The 22,405-nt window shown below is 41.0% G+C and overlaps 1 protein-coding gene and 1 long non-coding RNA gene across 3 annotated transcripts in view; one reads left to right on the top strand and one right to left on the bottom strand.

The window, feature by feature from the left end:
* Nucleotides 1–22,405, bottom strand: part of grk3 (G protein-coupled receptor kinase 3) — a 247,284-nt gene that overhangs the window by 207,393 nt on the left and 17,486 nt on the right. The window lies entirely within an intron of this gene.
* LOC144502944 (uncharacterized) overlaps nucleotides 14,995–22,405 on the top strand; it is a 30,858-nt gene continuing 23,447 nt past the window's right edge. The window contains exon 1 of the long non-coding RNA XR_013499402.1: nucleotides 14,995–15,106. This is a non-coding gene — a long non-coding RNA (uncharacterized LOC144502944). The remainder of the gene's footprint in view (nucleotides 15,107–22,405) is intronic.

Below are 22,405 nucleotides of genomic sequence, written 5' to 3'. Positions count from 1 at the left end.
CCACACCTGGAGTATTTTGCATAGTTTTGTTTCCATATTTAAGTAAGGTTATACTTGCATTGGACACAGTATTTAAAAGGTTCACTAGATTAGTTCCTGGGACCAGAGAATTGTCTAATGAGGAGAGACAGAGTAAATTGGGCCAATATTTTCTGGAGAATCGACGAATGAGAAGTGATCTTATTGAAACTTATTAGATTTTGATGGGGCTTAACAGGGTAGACACAGGAGGTTGTTTCCACTGGCTGGAGAATCTATAGGACAGAGGTGCAGTCTCAGGAAAGGAGGACAAACATTTAGGACTGAGATGAGGAGAAATCTCTTCACTCAAAGGCGGCACGGTAGCACAGTTTGGGCGGTACAGTGGCTAGCACTGCTGCTTCACAGCTCCAGGGACCTGGGTTCGATTCCCGGCTTGGATCACTGTCTGTGCGGAGTTTGCACATTCTCCTCGTGTCTGCGTGGGTGTCCTCCGGTTTCCTCCCACAGTCCAAAGATGTGCGGGTTAGGTTGATTGGTCATGCTAAAATTGCCCCTTAGTGTCTGAAATGCGTAGGTTAGAGGGATTAGCGGGTAAATATGTAGGGATGGGGGGGTAGGGCCGGGGTGGGATTGTGGTCGGTGCAGACTCGATGGGCCAAATGGCCTCTTTCTGCACTGTAGGGTTTCTATGATCTATGATCAAAGGGTTCTGAATATTTAAGATTTTCTGCCCCAGAGAGTTGTTTGGTGCTCCATTGTTGAAGATATGCCAGGCCAAGATGGACAGACGTTTGGTCTCTCAGGGGATACAGGGAGTGGTTGGGAAAGTGGATTAGAAGCCAAAGATCAGCCATGATTGTATTGAATAGTGGAGAAAGCTTGAGAGGCTGGTTGGTCTACTCCTGTTCCTATTTCTTTTCTTATCTTACGTCAGCAACCTGATAATAGACTTCAGTTTAAATACAGTTGGTGTCTCTATTAAACAGTTCCCTTCCTCCTCTTGGCAAGTCTTTCCTATTCTTCTGTGCCAAACATCTTATCAAGATCCCATTAGGAGTGTGAACAATCCAAATATATAATGCCAGTTTGTACTACCCTTCAGTCTGTCTTCTGGAATACAACAGAAATAAATCAGCTTTTTCCTTGATTTTGGCCTGCCCCAGTTTAATGGACGTGTCGGACCAATCTAGTGCAGTTCAACAACGATGGTCAGTCAAAGGCAATTATCTCGGGCAACAACATAATCAATCAAACAATTTAAATAAGGCTGGTGCTGGTACTTGACAAGGCTCTAATTAACATCACTAAACCTATGCTTTATCGCCTGCTGTGACAGTGCCATTCTAGACTATAAGTTAAATGATCTATTATGGACAGGTTCCTATCAAGGCCAGATACCAAAACTCTAAATGAACAAGGGTACCAACAATGACCATCCAGTAAAATTACAAGTTTTGATTCACTATCACGGATCACATTTTAAAATGCAGTCTCCCAATTACCAATGGAAAGGGCGCATGTGTGGACAGCAGATAAGAAAATGATCAGGCTTCACTTTGCTGGCATTGCTGTGCAGGTTCATAAATGGCAACTCTGATGAATTATCAAAGAGATTCTGGCACCTGTGCAATTTTACCTCAGCAAATTATTTGAAAGAGGAAGGAAAAAAGGGGAAATTTCACAGCCTTGATTTTTTTTTTTAAGGGAATGCAGTTAAAATTATGCAGTCACTTTGTTAGCTTAGCGAACTGAAAAATGGCCGAGTGTTATAGCTAACTGCTGTTACAATTTCCAAGTTTTCATTTATATTCAGCAAGATCACTTCCACAAGCAAACCCTCACTTCCCACAAACCAGTGTGTGACCTTATACGCAGTACCTGGTAACATAGCATTATCCAAATTCAAAGAAAACACCTTTGTTATTATAATTTGCTAACTGGAAAAACACAAACCACCCAATAATGCTCTACTTTTCAAATAATGGAGGAAATACCACTATCGGACTAAGTGACTTGAGCTTTTATCAATGAATCAGATTTGTTCAAACTTAAAATTAAACAGTTGCAAAAGTTGAACAAAGCAGATTTCACTTATGTGCACAAAATAACGACTTTAAATCATAGAATCCTACAGTGCAGAAAGAGGCCATTCGGCCCATCGAGTCTGCACCAACCACAATCCCACCCAGGCCCTATCCACATATCCCTACATATTTACCCACGAACCCCTCTAACCTATGCATCCCGGGACACTAAGGGGCAATTTAGAATGGCCAATCAACCTAGCCCGCACATCTTTGGACTTATTGAATGTATTTTTGAAATACTGGTTACGTTAGCCCAGATATTTAATTGGAATATTTTTACATCAAGTTTCAACACACTCCGGGTTAGTCAACTGCCTGGCAAGCACAGAATCATTGGAGTGTCTGCAAAGGGCATTATACTCTGAAGTCTACATCATCACAAACAAATGCAAATGTATTATTTCAATAAAATAATCAATCACCAGTAAGATTAAATACACAGAGATTGCCAGCTGGGACAAGTTGAAATCTCTTGGTGTCAGTTACCAAAAATGATTAACTGGCTCATTCTTATGATCAGATTTAACCGTTTCTAACCTAATATGCTGTAACTTCTCAGTTGCTGAACAATTGAGAAATATTGTGCAGCCTTAATTTTGCAAACCCTCCTGAGTGCAATTAACATTGGAGAAGAAATCAGTTCAAAATCATTATCTATATAGTTATTCATAAATCTTCCACATGAGGATTCAAGCCCAAATGTAGTAGCCTTAAAGTGAAATGGGATTAGGGAGCCTGCGATAATTAAAGCAGGGTATGCAGACGTAATTTAGTGCCCATTTTAAAGTTCTATATTCTATTCTTATTTTGCAACAAAATGTCAGAACTAGAGAAGTGGAGTTGGCTGCAGCACTGGAATGACACTGCAGTACTGCCTGAGGAGCCAAGAGATAGATGCACAACCAAGTTGCTACAGTGTCACAAGAGAGAATATTCAGTGTGTCAAATTTACACTATCCTTCTGCACACACAATTGTTACAGAGCGGGGGCCATTCGACCCATCATGTCTCCACCAACTCTTCTGAACGAACAACATTTTTATAGTGTACATATCAAGATAAATCATAAACATCAACTATTAAGCCTTTTAACTGAGTTGCAATGTAGCAGATCTCCTTACCCATTGATCATTGTAAATTATTTTGGGGTTATTTTGGTGAAAGGGTAAAAACAGGTGTTCAATAGGTCTTAATGCAAATAGACACACCTCTTTAAAAAGATGGTTTTGGCCTGAAATTTTGGGGTTAAATAATTAGCATGATTTAAACATGCTGGAGGCACTAAAACGGACACCTGCAAGTTTAACACTCAAATGCCAACTATAAATAACTATCAGAGTGGTATTTGTAACCTCAGCATGCTACACCTTCTTTGCAGTGGGTATTCCAAGCTGACATACAACACAATGCTTCAAGATGGCTCAGGGACTGAAGGAGAGCACACACAGGTTCTCAAACACTGGACTGCAGATACTGACAGAGGAGGACAAGCAGGAGGGAAAGAGAGCTCATGGCACCGGCCCTTTCTCCTACAGGAGCTAATGCTGCTCAGGGTGCCCTCCTCCTATTCCTCCTCCAAACCAAGGGGGACTCTAATTAGGTGCCCAATAAGATACAGTAACCACTGTCCTTCGGCAAAGTCTTCAGAAATTTTCCAGAATAAATGGGCCGGCATGGCGGCACAGTGGTTAGCACTGCTGCCTCACAGCGCCAGGGACCCGGGTTCAATTCTGACCTCGGGTGACTGTGTGGAGTTTGCATGTTCTCATCATGTCTGCATGTGTTTCCTCCAGGTGCTCCTTGTTTCCTCACACAGTCCAAAGATGTGTGGGTTTGGTGGATTGGTCATGCTAAATTGCCCCTTTGTGTCAGCGGGACAAGCAGGATAAATAGATGGGGTTACAGGGATACGGCCTGTAACCGTTATTAGCGGTGTAGGCTCAGTGGGCCGAATGGCCTCCTTCTGCACTGTAGGGATTCTATTCTATGATTCTAAATGTTAGTAGAGATTTGAAGTCTAGAAAAAGCTCCTAGAAAATAATGTGACATGTCTCAAACATCCTCAAAGCTCCAGCAACAAGTGAATAGAGAAAGCTAAGTATAAGTTAAGCTGCATTCAAAATCCTCAACAACAACATATTTATTCCACTTCAGCTGGTCAGTGTTAGAAAAGGTAATTAATAGAAGCACAAGCCACAAAATTGCCACACAGCTTCTTTAATGAGGGCTAACAGACAATTAATGTCAATCTGACCTTTAATTCTCTTCCTCGTGGCCATTCCTAGTGGGTGTCTCAATTCCTTTACCAAGATGGCACACGCACTAAAGGTGGCCCAAGCCATTTTTACAACTCAAGACACATTTTGGTTACCTCAGAGGCTCTTTGGTGCCTAAAATATATGGGGGAAAATTATCCCTTACATTTAAATATATAACTCAAACAAAGACATGAACTGTTTGTTGTATTCTCCATATGTACATGGGGTAATTTTAACTTCACCCACTGGACAGAAATCAAGAGTGGATCAGTTACATTTTTCACATGCTTCCTGCTTTTATTTTTCTCTAAAGTCAATGCAAAACAAATAACTGCTCCCATCAGTTTCCTGTTGGAAGAGCTAGATTTAAAATTAGCCTCAGTGTCTAAAGATATGGAAAATATCTTGCAGCTGATTCAAGTTACTTTAATTTCAGAGTAGACTGACCTAGGCTACTCCTGACTAAACCTCAATAAAATAAACTCTTCCACTGTGATGATACTGGACATTTTTTTTTAAAAATCATAATATGAACAAGACATGCGGAGATAGAGAACAATATTGGTCTGCATTTTGTTCTCATCAGCAATGGAACAGTTTTCGTCATTCATCTCGCATACTGCTGCCAGAGACTTATTGTGGGCTTGTCAGTGGAGATTTCCACTAATAAGGCATGGTGCCCTCTACAGGGGTCTGTGGTGTGAGTCAGACAAGAAATAGTGAGGCTCTAATCAAATTGAAGTATTCTTATTGACACAAGCAGACTGCAAACCAGGAAGTAAAAAACAAAATGTAAATTATGTGCAAGAAGTGAAATGAAGGTTTCTAACATGCAGATGAGATTAAGGAGAAAGAGAAAAATTAAAGTGCAAAACAAGTGGGTAAATAACCCAAATTATGTAATTACAGTGATTTTAAAGCCAAGTCAATTGGTGAGGACAGTTACTGCGCGCCGCTGACAGCAACTTCTGTTTTTTTGTGTTTAACTGCGCATGTGTGGACACTAAATGTTGATGCCAGATTTATCCTTCATTATCAGTAATGCAGATAGCTTTGTCATTTTTATTATAGCAAAACATGGACCATCATTTGTTTAAATTCTGTCTTTTCACCTCTGGGATCTGGCCTTAACCCATTCCAGACTAATTCAAAATCTCTCCACTAACTTCAACAATTGTGGATGAAACACAGATAATTTTATTCAAATCTCACATGAGTATGAATTCACACATTAACATGAGTCCACAGCATAAAGTTGCCTCAGATTATTGACAATCTCACACAAAGTTGAAGAATCGTTTATGGAAAATGGAAATGTATCGTTGGTCCACTCTTCTGAACAATAATTACTAATTGCTTTTGAATAGCACGTTTAACATAATAAAACATATTTGGCTGAAGCAGATTTGAGGGAGCTTTGCTCTGCATCATACCATTCTATACCTAACCTTGGGAGTGCCTGATAAAGAAGAGTAGATGGAGCTTTACTCTACATCAACTGATATAGTATTGATCTGTGCTTGATGGGGAAGTATAGGTGGAGATTTATTCTGCATCTAACCATGTTGTACCTAACTTGAGTGTGCTAATACTGATACCAGTTGTTAAGGTTGAAAAATATTAACAGTTCCCAGCAATTACATATATTACATCAAACAGTGAAAGGAATTCAGGACATTTCCGCTGTGAAAAACATACTGTGGAGTCCTGCTGGTAACAAGCTCTCCTGTATGATGATGCTCCATCACAATCACAACCAGCAGCGTTTACAATTAGTCATGCAACAGACTGATTCGTAGCATTACAATAACATAAAATTTGTTTATCCTAAAAGGGCAACCACGTCTGTCAGCATCCAGCATACATGTATAGGTGTTTTGAACAAGGCTGGCTTGATAACCCTATAGCTGTGGGAACCCAAGTTGATTTTACCTACCCTACCCTACCCTGACACAGACTCGCAGAGGTTAACAGTTCCTCAACCCTCAATGAGGTAGCCTACTCATTTGGGCCAGGGGCTGGCAGCAGTTGGTGCTCAAAGAACTGTAATTGGTCAACAACTTTGGGGCAGGAATGGAAAAAATTAGGAGGGAAAAGTATCCTTGGGTGGCAAACACTTCAATTTCTGCCAATTCTGGCTCAATATGACAGCTGAGAACATGTACAGGCAGTCTTTTATAGCTGATACAACTGATTTTCAACAGGCTACTTCTATTATGCAAAAAACAATTTAAACAAATTCTGTTAATACTGGTTCTGAGAAGAGTTGGAAAGATTGAAAAATATACCCTGGAATTTTACTTATCTTTAATAATTGACAAACCATAGCACATCATCCACCTTTCCCCCCCAGCACTGCATGGTTTAACCCTCTTGAATTCCATCCATATTAGCAGCTTCGTCATTCTAGGTACTCATTAAATCACAGATATTTCTTGTGCAGTGTTCCCCATTTGAAGACAACAGTAATTGCACTTGACTGAGGTGTGCATGTTAGCACAGCACAGGAATACTTCTGAAGGAACCACAGTTCTTCAGAGTTGTGACTCTATGTAGCAGTCTGTTTCGTACCCTTATATAACAATTATAATATGATTCACTGTTGTTCTTGAAAAGGAGATTGACAGAGGATCTGATAGAGGTATTCAAAATCATGTGGGGTGTGGACAGAGTAGACAGGCAAGGCCAATGCACTGACCAATCTTTTTGGCAAACCAAGTAAATTAACTCAAATTATCGAGGGGATAAATGAAAAGGGGCAGTTCCAAAAAAGGAAGGGAACTGCCCAAAACAAAAGACAAAGTGGAAAGGAAACTTAAAACATCAAATCAAAATGTGATTAAAGCGGTCAATAATGCATCCCAGTCCATGGTGCCCAGCAAGCATGGAAGGCATTAACAGTGCCCTCGGACACCGCATGTTCCCTCTCCAGGGACACTCGGCCGCGAATGTAGCCGCAGTAGAGGGCAGACAGTCGAGTCGGACGACCCCCTCAATCGCCCGCTGCCTGAACCTGTAGATGGCAAGCATTGACCAATGCACTGGCTGTGCCAGCATTTGTTTTCCATCCCTAATTGCCCTTGAACTGATGCAATTGCAATTCTAGATGGATCATAAGTGCCAGTCATTATCAAAATTTTGTTGGTTTGGAAATTCATTTGTGGACCTTACGCAAAAATCTCAAGCCAATAAAACAAGTTGTGAAAGCAGCTCGAGGTCAATTCAGAATCACCTGTACAAATATTGAGGATGGATCCTAGAGGCACAGCAGTAGTTATAAATTATAGATTTTAATTATTTTTTGGGAATTTCCATAGTAAAACCTCTGTAACAAACATTTTTTCAAGCCCTTCATCTGTCAAGCACTTGTTTTCAACTCATGACGTTCCAATGATATTCATTACAAGTCAAAGGATACACTGTTTTATAACAAAAGTAGTGTTACATCATACTACATACAATGTATTATATGATAAGTGGGGAGAGTACATATATATCTTGGTAGCTCTTTCCTGGTGGGTGTTAAGTGGTACTTTTCAAACTTTAGTATACTCCCAGGTACTACCCTATCCAAACTGAAAAGTACTGTCAAATACAAATAGAATCAACTTGCAAGTCAACAAATATAGACATTTGACGCTCCCTTAGTACAGATTTGGAGTATCAGCCTAAATTATGTGCCGAGCCTCTGAATTGGGGCAATGAACCTATGACCATCTACAACCACTTTATTCAAAGGTTAGAATTCTACTCTGAGCCAAGGTTAACACCTGTGGGTTTAATCACCTATTATTATATCATTATTGTCCTTATCTATTTATTTCATCATACCTTATCCTTCCCAGATGTTTGTATTAAACACCTTTCAAGAATAAATTTGAGGGGAAATTGAAATCGTATGATAGGTTGCCTCTGCTTATAAATGAGGCAATTTATATTTAAGAGAGGCAAGAAGATCGGGCCCATATTGCAGGACCTAATATAGAAACCAATAGTGACAATTTTCAGAGGCAATCAAAGGTGGATTTTATAATCATCTTGTTTATACCACTCACCTAGAGTCTCAAGGGTTATGTGAGGCAAATATTGTACCAGCATTCCAAAATGGCAACAAGAAGCAGGAAATTAGTTTGACTTTGATTGTAGGCTTGTTGTCAGAAGAGATGATTACAAATACTCCGTTTGACCACCTGGACAGAGGAAGATTATTACAGCCTCTCAATGTTACTTTTGGAAAAGGTTAAGTATCACCAAGCTGGCTGAATGTTTTTTTTAAAGATGTTTTTAGGTTGATGGATAAAGATAGCTGGATTGATGCAGTATACTTAGATTGTGAAAAGCTTTTGACAAGGTGTCACATAATAGGCAACACTGATTTGTCGCTCTCGCTTTTCTCTCTTGCGTTTTCATCTACTAAAAGTTTAAGTTCTATCTTCTGCTTTATCTTCTCTGTTCATTATTTTACATTGTCCTTTTTTCCAACTTTGCGACTTCTCACAGCCCATTTTACATTTTCTCACTTTTTCCTTCCCTTTTCATCTGAAGGTAATAACAAAAATCTCAATCACCTCCAATGCTTCACTTCAGAGGCTTTTCCTCATTTATAATAGTAAATGACAGTAAGCTGTTCAACGGTAGGGGTAACTCAGCCAAATCAGACTTTGCTCTTACTGTACATCCATATATGCACATCCCAGAGGCACCACTAGATATTCATCAGGGCATTAATTCTAGTCTTTACTCTCCTTCTTAAGTCAAGGTCAGGAAGAACATTGTAGCATCCCAGCTGCGAACTGGTTCAGATCAGTTAACTGACCCCAATGCAAAAAAGGGCATTAACCATTTTAGAGGGGGAAATGCAAGACAAATTGGAAATTAAAAACATGTTACATGTTTTCTGATAGCAAGAAAGGATGAACAAAATATGGGTTGTTTGCAGAATGAAAGTCAATGTGACTAGCCGCATGTAAAACGGATTCAAAAACTTCTGAAACAGTGGCCCTAAATGTGCTCCATTATTTCCAAGGCAGCTTAACAGCAATGCAATAACCTTTAAAACAGTGGCTTTTACCAACTAGGTGCTCATCCTTCCTTAAACAACTCAGAAAAATCAACAGTTTACACAGACTGCTCTGGTTAACTAAAAGCAACCTGCTTACAAACTTCACATGAGCTTTTTGTCCAGGCTTTTTAAGTTGCTCACTGCCCCACTTTTTTTTCACACTACAAATTCCCACAGGATAAGCTTTAAACAGAGCAAAATTGTTTTGGCCCAAACCAGCTGTATGGTGTTTACACCTAAGGTATGGGAACTGTTCGAACACAGCACGTGTTGCAATGACATGTTGCAGCAGTAACTGGCAAGGAAGTGTTGCAAACAAAACAGTGCACTCTATCAGATTTGTAATTGAAGAGGTGGAAAAATAATTCTGCCCAATTGTAGGAACAAAATCAGGATCCTGCAAGTATTTTCCAATTAGAGGCCAACTGCATATATTTCATTCTGCATGGAAGCTGCATTCATTTATTTCCCAGTTTCCTCCCCTCATTTATTAACAGTGCCATAATACAGTTTTGTATGTTCAAGCAAGCTGTACTCTATTCTCACCTGCCAAAAAACACACAATTTCCAGCAGAGACCACTGGACCACAGTCAAGAGCAGAGACCCCTATTACTTTAATCCCCTTCTTAGGTTAGGATCATTGGACAAAATATACACCACTACAAATAGCCTTGAGACGAAACATCCCAGGGCCTTGTTCATCGTGGCCAGGGACTTCATTCAGGCCAAGCTCAAGAGCGTCCTACCAAGTTACCACCAACACATCTCCTGTTCCACCAGAGGCCGAAACATCCTAGACCACTGCTACACAAATATCAAACATGCCTACCGCTCTATCGTCCACCCACACTTTGGCAAATCAGACCACAGAGCAGTACTCCCGCTCCTGGCTTACAAGCAAAAACTGAAGCGGGAGAATCCATCAAAGAAAGTCGTGCAATGTTGGTCTGAGGAATCGGATAATCTCCTACAGGGCTGCATGGAGTCAGTGGGCTGGTCAGTATTTAAAAACTCTGCGACCAGCCTGAAGAGTATGCCACCACAGTAACTGACTTCAGTAGTAAGTGTGTAGAGGACCGTGTGCCAAAGAAGCAAATCCTCTTGTTTCCCAACCGGAAACCATGGATGAACAGGGATATCTACTGCTTGCTGAAGTCCAGGTCTGACGCGTTCAAGTCAGGCAACCCTGACCTATACAAGAAAGCCGATACGATCTAAGGCGATCCATCAAAGATGCCAAAAGACAGTACCGGACCAAGCTTGAGTCCCAGGCTAGCCACACAGACCCCCGCCGATTATGGCAAGGTCTGCAAGACAGAACAGGCAACAAGATGAAGGCATGTAAAATCGCTGGCTCCAATGCACCCCTCCATGATGAGCTTAATGCATTCTACACCCGTTTTGAGCAAGAGGTCAGCGAGAGCACACTCTCCACCCTGGAAGAACCTGTATTGGAGGTCACCAGTGCAGATGTCAGAGCAGCTTTCTCGAAGGTCAATCCACGGAAAGCAATTGGCCCGGATGGGGTACCCGGACGAGCATTCAGATTCTGCGTGGATCAGCTGTGGGGTTACTCGCAGACACCCTCTCTTTACAATAATCTGAGGTCCCTATCTGCTTCAAGAAGACAACCATCATCCTGGTACCCAAGAAAAGCCAAGCAGATGTCAGAGCCACCGGATGACTATCATCCGGTGGCTGACATTCATCATTATGAAGTGCTGCGAAAGGATAATGGCAGGAATCAATACTAGCCTCCCGGACTACCTAGATCCCATACAGTTTGCCTACCGCCGCAACAGGTCCACAGCAGATGCCATCTCCCTGGCCCTGCACGCAACCCTGGAACACCTAGATAACAAAGACAACTATGTCAAACTCCTATTTATTGACCAGCTCAGCCTTCAACACCATTATTCCTACAAAACTCATCTCCAAACTCCGTGGCCTGCGCCTCGGCTCCTCCCTCTGCGACTGGATCCTGAACTTCCTAACCCATAGTAAGGATAGGCAACAACACCTCCTCCACGATCATCCTCAACACCGGTGCCCCACAAGGCTGTGTTCTCAGCCCCCTACTATACTCCTTATACACCTATGACTGTGTGGCCAAATTCCCCTCCAACTCGATTTTCAAGTTTGCTGACAACACCACCGTAGTGACGAGACTGAGATGGAGAATCTGGTGAACTGGTGCGGCGACAATAATCTCTCCTTCAATGTCAACAAAACGAAGGAGATTGTTATTGACTACAGGAAGCGTAAAGGAGAACATGCCTCTGTCTACATCAACAGGGACGAAGTAGAAAGGGTCGAGAGCTTCATGTTTTTAGGTGTCCAGATCACCAACACCCTGTCCCGGTCTCCCCATGCCGACACTATAGTTAAGAACTATATCAACGCCTCTACTTTCTCAGAAAACTAAGGAAATTTGGCATGTCAGCTACGACTCTCACCAACTTTTACAGATGCACCATAGAATGCATTCTTTCTGGTTGTATCACAGCTTAGTATGGCTCCTGCTCTGCCCAAGACCACAAGAAACTACAAAAGGTCATGAATGTAGCCCAATCCATCACACAAACCAGCTTCCCATCCACTGACTGTCTACACTTCTCACTGCCTCGCAAAAGCAGCCAGCATAATTAAGGACCCCACGCACCCTGGACATTCTCTCTTCCACCTTCTTCCGTCGGGAAAAAGATACAAAAGTCTGAGGTCGCGTACCAACCGACTCAAGAACAGCTTCTTCCCTGCTGCCGTCAGACTTTTGAATGGACCTACCTTGCATTAAGTTGATCTTTCTCTACACCCCAGCTATGACTGTAACACTACATTCTGCACGCTCTCATTTCCTTCTCTACGAATGGTATGCTTTGTCTGTATAGGGCGCAAGAAATAATACTTTTCACTGTATGCAAATGCATGATAATAATAAATCAAATCAAAAAAAATCAAAAATCAGTGAAGCAATTACCAGAAACTGCAACTGTGATCTCCTGCTACATACAGTTTAATAACATGAGGCAGGGTGTTTACACATAAAATCATCTTAATAAGACATGAAAGGATTTGTTTGTATGATACCTGTACCTGTCTGTATGTCCATCACTACCTGTTAAGAACTTTGCGAGTTTCAGAATATGACATAAAAAGACAAGTCTATTTCACAAATCTGGTTCCCATTTCAGATCACCATGAAGTGACTTCTACTGGAAAGTGCATGCCTATGGATACTGGATAAGGACAACATCAGGCCCAGATGTAATATCTTCCTTCAAAGAATAGCCAGATGGAACTCACAGGTTAGTTCATTGGTTATTAAAGCTACCTAGCTATGATGCTACACTTTTGTTTTATTCATTTGTGAGACATGGGTGTCACTGGCTTGCCAGCGTTTATTGCCTACCCCTAGTTGCCCTTGAACCGAGTGGCTTGGTGATTTCAGAGGGCAGTTGAGAACCAACCACATTGCTGTGGCTCTAGTCACATGTAGGCCAGACCAAGTAAGGATGGCAAATTTCCTTCCCTAAAGGACATTAGTGACCCAGATGGGTTTTTCCGACATTCAACAATGGTTTCATGGTCATCAGTAGATTCTGAATTCCAGATATTTTTTATTGAATTCAAATTTCACCATCTGCTGTAGTGGGATTCGAACCCAGGTCCCCAGAACATTATCTGAGTCTCTGGATTAATAGCCTTAGCGATAATACCACCAGGCCAGTGCCTCCCCCAAGGTACAACAAAATCCTCAAATGGATCTGTCCCAATAGTAGAGGGAGCACGAGATAAAAAAAACAAAAACTTTAAAGAAGTGAACTGTACAGATAGTTCCCACAGCAAACATAATGAGTGCATTAAAAGTCAAGCATTCCATTGTCCACCCTGCACTTACTTCCTTGAAACTAGTTATGTATTTTGTAGTGTGCTACACTTGTGTTTTAAGCCTGTCCAACCCTGCTACTCTCAGTGGAGTTAAATATAAGAATTCCCAGATTCTGGGTGGTGCCCACTAATTGGTACAAATTGGCTGTTTTCTAGACTGCGATGTTTAATGTTCAACTCTCACAGAGATAATTTCCAAAGATTCAGATCTTGTTGTTTACCTTAAACCTTTCACAGGAGTATCAGTATCTCAAGACTACGGTGACTCCTCACATTATCACAGTCAACACCTATACAAACGTGCAAACTCTTTTGCCTGGATGACCATGCACCCTCAAAATGACAAACATACTAAACAAGTAAAAGTTAGATTGCAGAACCCATAAAAACATTGTATCCAAGCACTCCAAATGATAGAACATGGTTTATCTTGTATATCGTCTGGCTCTATGGTTTAAGATCTCAGCTGGAACTTTTGAAAATGATTTTTTTCATTAAATATAAACTTCAAAAAAGCAGGTTAACTCCGGACAACTGGTGAATCCATTTAAAATGCCATTATGGACATCCAGAACACTGTGCAGGCCAAAGAGCGCAGCAAATTAAAAGGGGTTAGGTGGCATACTTGCAGACAGGTTGCATAGCAAGTGCTTGACAAGACACCATGATTATTGGAGCTGCTGTTGCATGTCCAAGTGTCGAAATATATATAGTATTTATGCTGTCTTTAATTTACAGGATAACCCAAGCTACTGCAGAAATAGGTATAGAAAAGGTTAGTGATTATTCAGTGTAAAAAAAATAGCCTGGCAAATACAAAACCATTTACATCACAAATTAAATATTTAAAAATAGCTTTAGGTCCATCAGCTCAAATGCAACAGTCCTCCAAATAGCAATTGCTAGTCATTCACCTTGCTGATGATGTGTGTGCATATGTGGACAATAGGAGAGGGCAGGATAGAGGGCGCATCTGATGACCTGTCAAACAATCTGACAGCATTTACTGCATTGAATGATATGTTGAATGATTCCTCATCATTAGTTCTCATCTTCAGAAATGGGAAAAAACATTCCATGATTTTAGGAACATCTTGAACTTATTCCTCTGCTCAGTTAGATCATAGTTAATCTACATCTTAACTCCATTTACCCACCTTAGTTCCATAACTCGTAATAACCATGCCTAACAATCTCACTTTTAACATGTTTAAATAGCCTAGCTTCAACACCTGTTTGGAGGGAGAGTCCAAGGTTTCCATTGTGCTTTAAGGTCAGAATCTATTATGTGATTTTTCTGGAAGGCGGGGGAGGAGATACTAAGTGGGGGATAGGAAGAAGAGAAAAGTTCAAGTGACAATAGTAAATCACATGAGACTTGACTAATTGTATGTGAAATCAGCTGTAAACGGTACTGGTATAATACATGGAGAGGTATGCAATCCCCATTAAACAATGGCAAAACTCAGACAGCCAAGAGTCTGTGTGGGTGCTGTATTATTGATGCAGCTGTTTACATAACACACATTTGAATGCAGGAGACCACAGCAAGTTTTAAAGCTAAAATGGGAACTGCACAGAGAGCCTTCCTTCCTCTTTGCCTTAAAAGTCCTATGGTGCAACACAGCTGCTATATTCAATCAGAGTATTGACCTGACTGTGCATTTTCGTTGCAGGATCTCCTTCCGCTCCTTCATCCACAGTACTGATCAAACCTCCACTCTCGACAAAAACAAATCCGCTATCTTCTAGAATGGACTGCGATTGATGTTTCATACGAGTTGAAGCAATAGATCACTGTGCATCTTGCTCTTACGCCTGATGAGAGGTAACCGATTCTCTAAAATATGTATCTAGCGGGTGAATAACTGAAATGCAGACAAAAATCATGCCATAATTCAAAAACTTAAAAATATTTGAAAAAAGGCTGTTGAATATTTTTAATAGCTGAGAAGCTCAAAGAGCACACAATACTGAATGGAAGTCTAGTATGTGAATGTAAATGTCCTAGGGCAGGCAAATTAACTTGAGAAATTTTGCAAAACTTTTACAACATAGCTCAGTGTGCTACATCATAAATTAGAGGAAGAATTGGTAATCCTCCACAACATTTTAGGTCTCAACCACATTACTATGGTGAGCAGAGACTAGACGCTTGCACAAAGAGAAAAGGGGAAAGCCAGAGACACATTGGGTTGTTCTTCAGACATTTTAAGAGAATGATTGGCAGAGGTCTGGGAGCAAAATTTGCTCACATGCTAACACACTGAGTGCACCAACCAGAAACCACAAAAGGGGAAAGGAAAAAAAAACTCATCCTTCAAGATAAGCAGAATAACAAGAACTGAATGGGTTAAACTCGTGTAAAATGTTATGAAAATAATTTTGCTTCAGAGGCCATGTAATGATACATTGATGTTCCATTGTTTTGTGATAAAGTGTGATTTTATGCATACAGCTTCTGAATTAAATCAATCCTAAAACAGCCCTTCAAAATGTTGCCTTTTTGTAATTATTTTCTAATTTTTCCATGTCCTCCTACTGTGAGCACTAACCTTCATGCTGTGATCAATTTGCACAAACTACAGTTGGCATACATACATGTGAATAATGGACATTTGAATGAGGTAAGTTTTAACTGACAGACAACCCAACTGTGGAGGGCAATGCTGAACCACAGCCTGTCTGTATCCAATAAGCACAAAACCTGTCTCTATCCAATAGGCCCACACACTTTTCAAAAGGGACTGACCAAGAGTTCATTTTTTGTTTGTAACTGAAGGCCAATTGTAATGCCTTGCTGAAGAGACTTTGGCTTCAAGTCCCAACCATAACTCAGTGATGGCACTCTGGTCTCTGTCAGAAGGTCATGAGAGCCAGCCTCAATCCGGAGACTTGAGCACAAAGTCCTGGCTGGCATTTCAATGCAATACAGAGGGTGTGCATGGCAAACTCATGATTGAATCATCTAAACCTTGGGTTAATCTATGCTCTCCTATTTAAGAGGCCCCTTAAATTCTACCTCTTTGGCCAAGCATTAGGTCATTTGTTTTACTGTCTATTTGTTAAGCTTGGTGATTTTTTTTTTGATTTGACTACACTCCTGTTAAACATTTGGGAGTGTTTTACTGTATTAAAAGCACCATATAAATGCATTTGGTTGTTGATTAAAAACTAACCGGGAAGAGGTAAAAGCAATCAATTTAAAGATCTCCAGACATCCTATTTAAAATGTAATTTGCAACCTTGCAGGTGACATATTCCTACATGCATTAATTGAATGAGCCCATTGCTTTGGAGACTGCTGGAATCATCCATGAAAAGTAATATTCCAGGCAAGTTGAAGATTTGTCACTGACAAATTGCTCTATGTGCAAGCTGCAGCAGAGGGAGGGCAGCCCTTGGTTTCAGATATTTTACCATTGCCTTTCTGGAATTTTGGCACCAATGTGAATCAAAGAATCCCAAATCCCAAATCCCAAATCAAAGATCCTGAGAGACAGGATTTATGATCATCTAGAGAAGTTTAGTATGATCAAAAGTAGTCAGCACGGCTTTGTCAGGGGCAGGTCGTGCCTTACGAGCCTGGTTGAGTTCTTTGAAAATGTGACCAAGCACATTGACGAAGGAAGAGCGGTGGATGTGGTCTATATGGACTTCAGCAAAGCGTTCGATAAGGTCCCCCATGCAAGACTTCTTGAGAAAGTGAGAGGGCATGGGATCCAAGGGGCTGTTGCCTTGTGGATCCAGAACTGGCTTGCCTGCAAAAGGCAGAGAGTGGCTGTGGAGGGGTCTTTCTCTGCATGGAGGTCAGTGACCAGTGGAGTGCCCCAGGGATCTGTTCTGGGACCCTTGCTGTTTGTCATTTTCATAAATGACCTGGATGAGGAAGTGGAGGGATGGGTTGGTAAGTTTGCTGACGACACCAAGGTAGGTGGTGTTGTGGATAGTTTGGAGGGATGTCAGAAGTTGCAGCGAGACATAGATAGAATGCAAGACTGGGCGGAGAAGTGGCAGATGGACTTCAACCCGGATAAGTGTGTAGTGATCCATTTTGGCAGATCCAATGGGATGGAGCAGCAGTATAAAATGAAGGGTACCATTCTTAGCAGTGTAGAGGATCAGAAGGACCTTGGGGTCCGGGTCCATAGGACTCTTAAATCGGCCTCGCAGGTGGAGGATGCGGTCAAGAAGGCGTATGGCGTACTGGCCTTCATTAATCGAGGGATTGAGTTTAGGAGTCGGGAGATAATGCTGCAGCTTTATAGGACCCTGGTTAGACCCCACTTGGAGTACTGCGCGCAGTTCTGGTCACCTCATTACAGGAAAGATGTTGAAGCCATTGAAAGGGTGCAGAGGAGATTTACAAGGATGTTGCCTGGATTGGGGGGCATGCCTTATGAGGATAGGTTGAGGGAGCTTGGTCTCTTCTCCCTGGAGAGACGAAGGATGAGAGGTGACCTGATAGAGGTTTACAAGATGTTGAGGGGTCTGGATAGGGTGGACTCTCAGAGGCTATTTCCAAGGGCTGAAATGGTTGCTACGAGGGGACACAGGTTTAAGGTGCTGGGGGGTAGGTACAGGGGGGATGTCAGGGGTAAGTTTTTCACTCAGAGGGTGGTGGGTGAGTGGAATCGGCTGACGTCGGTGGTGGTGGAGGCAAACTCGTTGGGGTCTTTTAAGAGACTTCTGGATGAGTACATGGGATTTAATGGGATTGAGGGCTATAGATAGGCCTAGAGGTGGGGATGTGATCGGCGCAACTTGTGGGCCGAAGGGCCTGTTTGTGCTGTGGCTTTCTATGTTCTATGTTCTATGTTCTAAATGCTAATCTATATTCTCCTCCATTTACAATATACGCATGTTGCTGATGTGTCTGAAATCAAATATAAAAAGAGACCTGTGTTGTCTGTACCTCTGATGGATACTCTCAGGATTCAGGAAGAACTGGATGACTGAATTAACTATTTTGATATGACAGCAGAACTCCCATCAATAGCACACGATCTGTGTGCAAGTCACTTCAGTATAGTTGCACTTATGATTGGTTTGAACAGGATAGGAACTTGTAGGTGCCAAAATAAATGTTCTAAAAAGGCTAACTTGTCACTGCATGATTGATACAATATCATACTTTTGGTGATATAGGAAGGAGGGACTTAAAAATTCAAACAGAGAATTCTAAGAATTCATGCAACATGACAGAACATGTTGAAAAATGGGCAACGCATTACAAGGTACAGAACACGTCCTGGCACGCTGTGGTCCTGAAGTCTTATCTTTTTTCATAATTTTGAACACAGTACCAAAATGCTAATGAGACATTCCAACAGCTAATAGTCAGGCGTGCGAAGCTGCAACAGGCCTCTTTCCTCTCTGCAGACCTCCCTTCCCCCATTACTTCCTGCTTGGCTCAGTACTTCCTGTATTCTCAGGTTACAGATTTTCTACAGAAATTCTGCCTCACCCAGCAGTGAGAAATTTTTAAAAAAATTCAAGGGTGTGACGGCTTGGGAGTGATAGAAATAAAATCATTCAACTCGCATTTTATGTGATTCTTCAGGACTAGAAAATCCTTTGGTGATTGATGGGGTATCTAATGGAACTGGGTTCAACACAGTAGCAATCCTATTATATTTACAATTTATCCAATGAAATCCACAGTCTAGTAACAATCCTATGACATGTAGTTCTATAACTAGAATAAATTATGACATTAATAATCCTGTAGATTTGTAATCAATCCGTAGATATCTGCAAGAGTCACTAACAGTCCTACCGATCATTATTCACCACAATCCATGAAGACACAGTAGATTCCCTATAGAATCATGGGTTCATCGCAGTTCATATTAAACAAAATTACTTCAAAGTAGCTGTTCTCTAGGCTGTTTTGTGGCAAAGTCTTTGGCAATATATCACTAGGTAGCAATACATTGCAGTTCAGTTGGTGCAAAATGTTATTCAGTTCCTTCCAGTGTAATCCAGTACAGATTTTCCTTGCTGTCTGCCCAATGAAAAACTGACACCAGTACTGTCAAATTTAAATAGACAGCTATTGTAAAGGTGGGGAGTAAATTGTGCTTCATAATTAATGCACCACACAATTGTCCCTGTGAATTGTAAAGTAGCACCTCCAGGTCAGCTAGTTTCCTTTCTTATTTCAAGTGAGACACCATTTGCGCATATGTACAATATTACCCTGTTTCCTGCTCCAATCAACGGCTACCGCTCTATACGCTTAGTGCCCTCATTCATCATACTCATCAAACACTCACTCCTGGCTAATGCACTGTGAGCGACAGGCAACAGCTGTCCTAAAGACGCACTAAACAGATACTTTTCTTCACCCACTCCCCATCCCAAGACCCAACAACTAGCAACTTTTGGAGACGGTCTAAACTTCATTTGTACACGCACTCTACTTGGGGGAAGGGATCAGCAAGTGAGGGATGATGTGGTGATGAAATAGCTCCGCGCTTTTTTAAGTATTCCTCAACAGTGTTCTTTTAAAACCGATAACTGTCTCTTCCAGTGATTCAGGTAGATTTTAGAGGTCACAGGGAATTCCACCCCCCGCCCCCCCAAGTATCCTCGCCAACAACCTCCTTTCAACTACCCCCCCCCCCCAAAGTATCCTCGCCAACAACCCCCTTTCAACTAATAGCACCGAATATAAACAGATTAACTGTTCAGTCATCTCATTACTGTTCCTGAAGCATTGTTACTGCAAAATGGGTGCCACATTTGCCCGCATGTCAGCTATCGGGACTCAAAAGGTATTTATTAAGAGGAGAGAGTACATAAACTAGGTTTGTATTTCCTGGAATACAGAAGGTTACGGGGTGATATAATTGATTTATTAAAAAGATTTTGAAAGAAACTTACAGGGTAGATAGGGAGAAATGTTTTACACTGGTGAGAGGAATCTAGAACAAGGGTCCATAACTTTAAAAAAGCCAAACAACTCAGGAGAGAATTTAGGAAACACTTCTTGGTAGAACAATGGAACAAATCTGCTACAAATAGATGTTAAACAGAGAATAATTTTATACCTGTTATTGATATATTTTTGCTAGCCAATAGCCAACAGAAAATATATAAAGCCAATGCAGGAGAATGGGGATTGAATGTCATTGAATGGCAGAACCAAGGAACTGAATTCCTGTTCCTATGTAAATAGTCGCAGCCCATGTTCATCAAAGTGATCCACTATATAGTTAACAAATCAAAACTTGCACAAGACCAAATAAGGTGCTATATAAATCCAAGTCTGTTTTCATTTTCTCTCAAATATTTAGAAAAAAACTGCATACTTGAAATAGAGTTCTTTATAGCAGCTTGTAGATAGTGTGTAATGGTACCTCAAAGAACTCCTTTAGCATTTCAGGTCCCAAATACTGCAGTGTATGAAGGATTCAATATGATTTATATTGCACTGCTGGGGATAATATGGTGCAACATAAAGACTCAGCTGTGCAGATTGTTGTCAGCTTCACAGAAGAGAATTGTGAATACAGTGCAAGTCCAGGTCTAATTACAGTATCCCCACAGGCATCACAGTGGTGGAAAGATAGTATGGCAACTGGAGGCTGAGCATCTCCTCCCATAGGATGGGCAATTAAAGCAGAAAGATTAACTGGAAAAGGCACATGCCCATGAGTGTTGCTGTGTTTCTTGCAGCAACCAGATCCACAGTATCATTATCAGGTTATTAGTGTTCCAAAGAAAAGGTACATTAGACTCAAAACATTAACTCTGTTTGTCTCTCCGCAGATGCTGCCAGACTGGCTGAGTTTTTCCTCGCACTCTAGTATCTGCAGCATTTCACTTTTATCATTAGCAGATCCCTGGATTAATGTCCTCAATAGTAGGCCCAATTGGCAAGTTAGCAGTCTACCCTCCTCAGGACAGGTGTTAAATTATATTACGGCTGAAAGTTATTTTAGAAAAAACAATTTCTGGACTAAACTTAGGGACGTACCATTTGATATACAATAATTGTTTGAAACTATAGGTCCAGGGTGGCATTGGTGTACTCCACAATTACACTAGTTCCTGCCTGGTGCAGCAAGGCAAGAAATTTTAAAGACAACAGCTCAGGGTTAAATGATGGAAGCACAAGAGTCAATGAATACTTGAGTTTTGTTTGATCATTTTTTTTTTTCGAATCATAAAGTACTTTTACAGAACTTTCTCCCAGAAGACTAGATTGATGAGATTGAGTTTATCCTAAGGTAAATTGTACAACGACTGTAGGAACAGTTTCTACTGGCTTCAATAGAAATTAAAATTGGGAAAAATGTCCAGTAGGCAGCCAATCAGTAGTCGGTCATTTTACATCATAGCCCAAAGTCATTTTTGTTTTATTCATTCATAGGATGTGGTCATCACTGGCTTGGCCAGCATTTATTGCCCATCAACTGAGTGGCTTGCTGGACCATTTTAAGAGTCAACCACGTTGCTGTGGATCTGGAGTCACATATAGGCCAGACCACATAAGGACGTCAGATTTTCTTCCCTAAAAAGGCATTAGTAAATCAGGTGGGTTTTTTTTTACAACAATCAATAATGGTATCATGTCATCATTAGACATTTTAATTCCAGGTTTTTAGTGAATGTAACTTCCACCATCTGCGTGGATCACTAGTCCGATGATAATACCACTACGCCACTGTCTCCCCATATCAAATTACCCCCAGTGAATTTTCACCTGTTTTGAATTTTGTTTCCAGTAGGTTTTTAAACATCATTAAATGCCATAAATTTGGGTGAATAAATCTATACGGTGCGTGACCTTTGCTGAGTTAGTATCATATCACATGGTGTGAAGCTTTTTAGTGTGCAGTGTCACAGAAATCAGATTAATTAATAAGATCTCTCAAACCATGCAATAGCTGGTTTGCATTCGCAGAAGTATTTTAAAACAAATAATTCTCCATTCATAACATTTTTATGGCTTTCATGATGTGATGAAGCCATAGCCAGCTGCTCCAGTTTTACTTTAAATGAATAAAACATGACTTGCACCATTTACTGAAGGCTACAGATGGACATTAGGAAAACAGGGCTACAGATGGGAGAAGATGCTGAATTAAAAAGACAAAAATATCCAATGTCAAGGGAA

The sequence above is a fragment of the Mustelus asterias genome, chromosome 13, assembly GCF_964213995.1.
Source record: "Mustelus asterias chromosome 13, sMusAst1.hap1.1, whole genome shotgun sequence".
Classification (NCBI taxonomy): Eukaryota; Metazoa; Chordata; class Chondrichthyes; order Carcharhiniformes; family Triakidae; genus Mustelus; species Mustelus asterias.
Note: the sequence above shows the minus strand (reverse complement) of the source record. Positions and strands in the feature narration are given on the sequence as shown.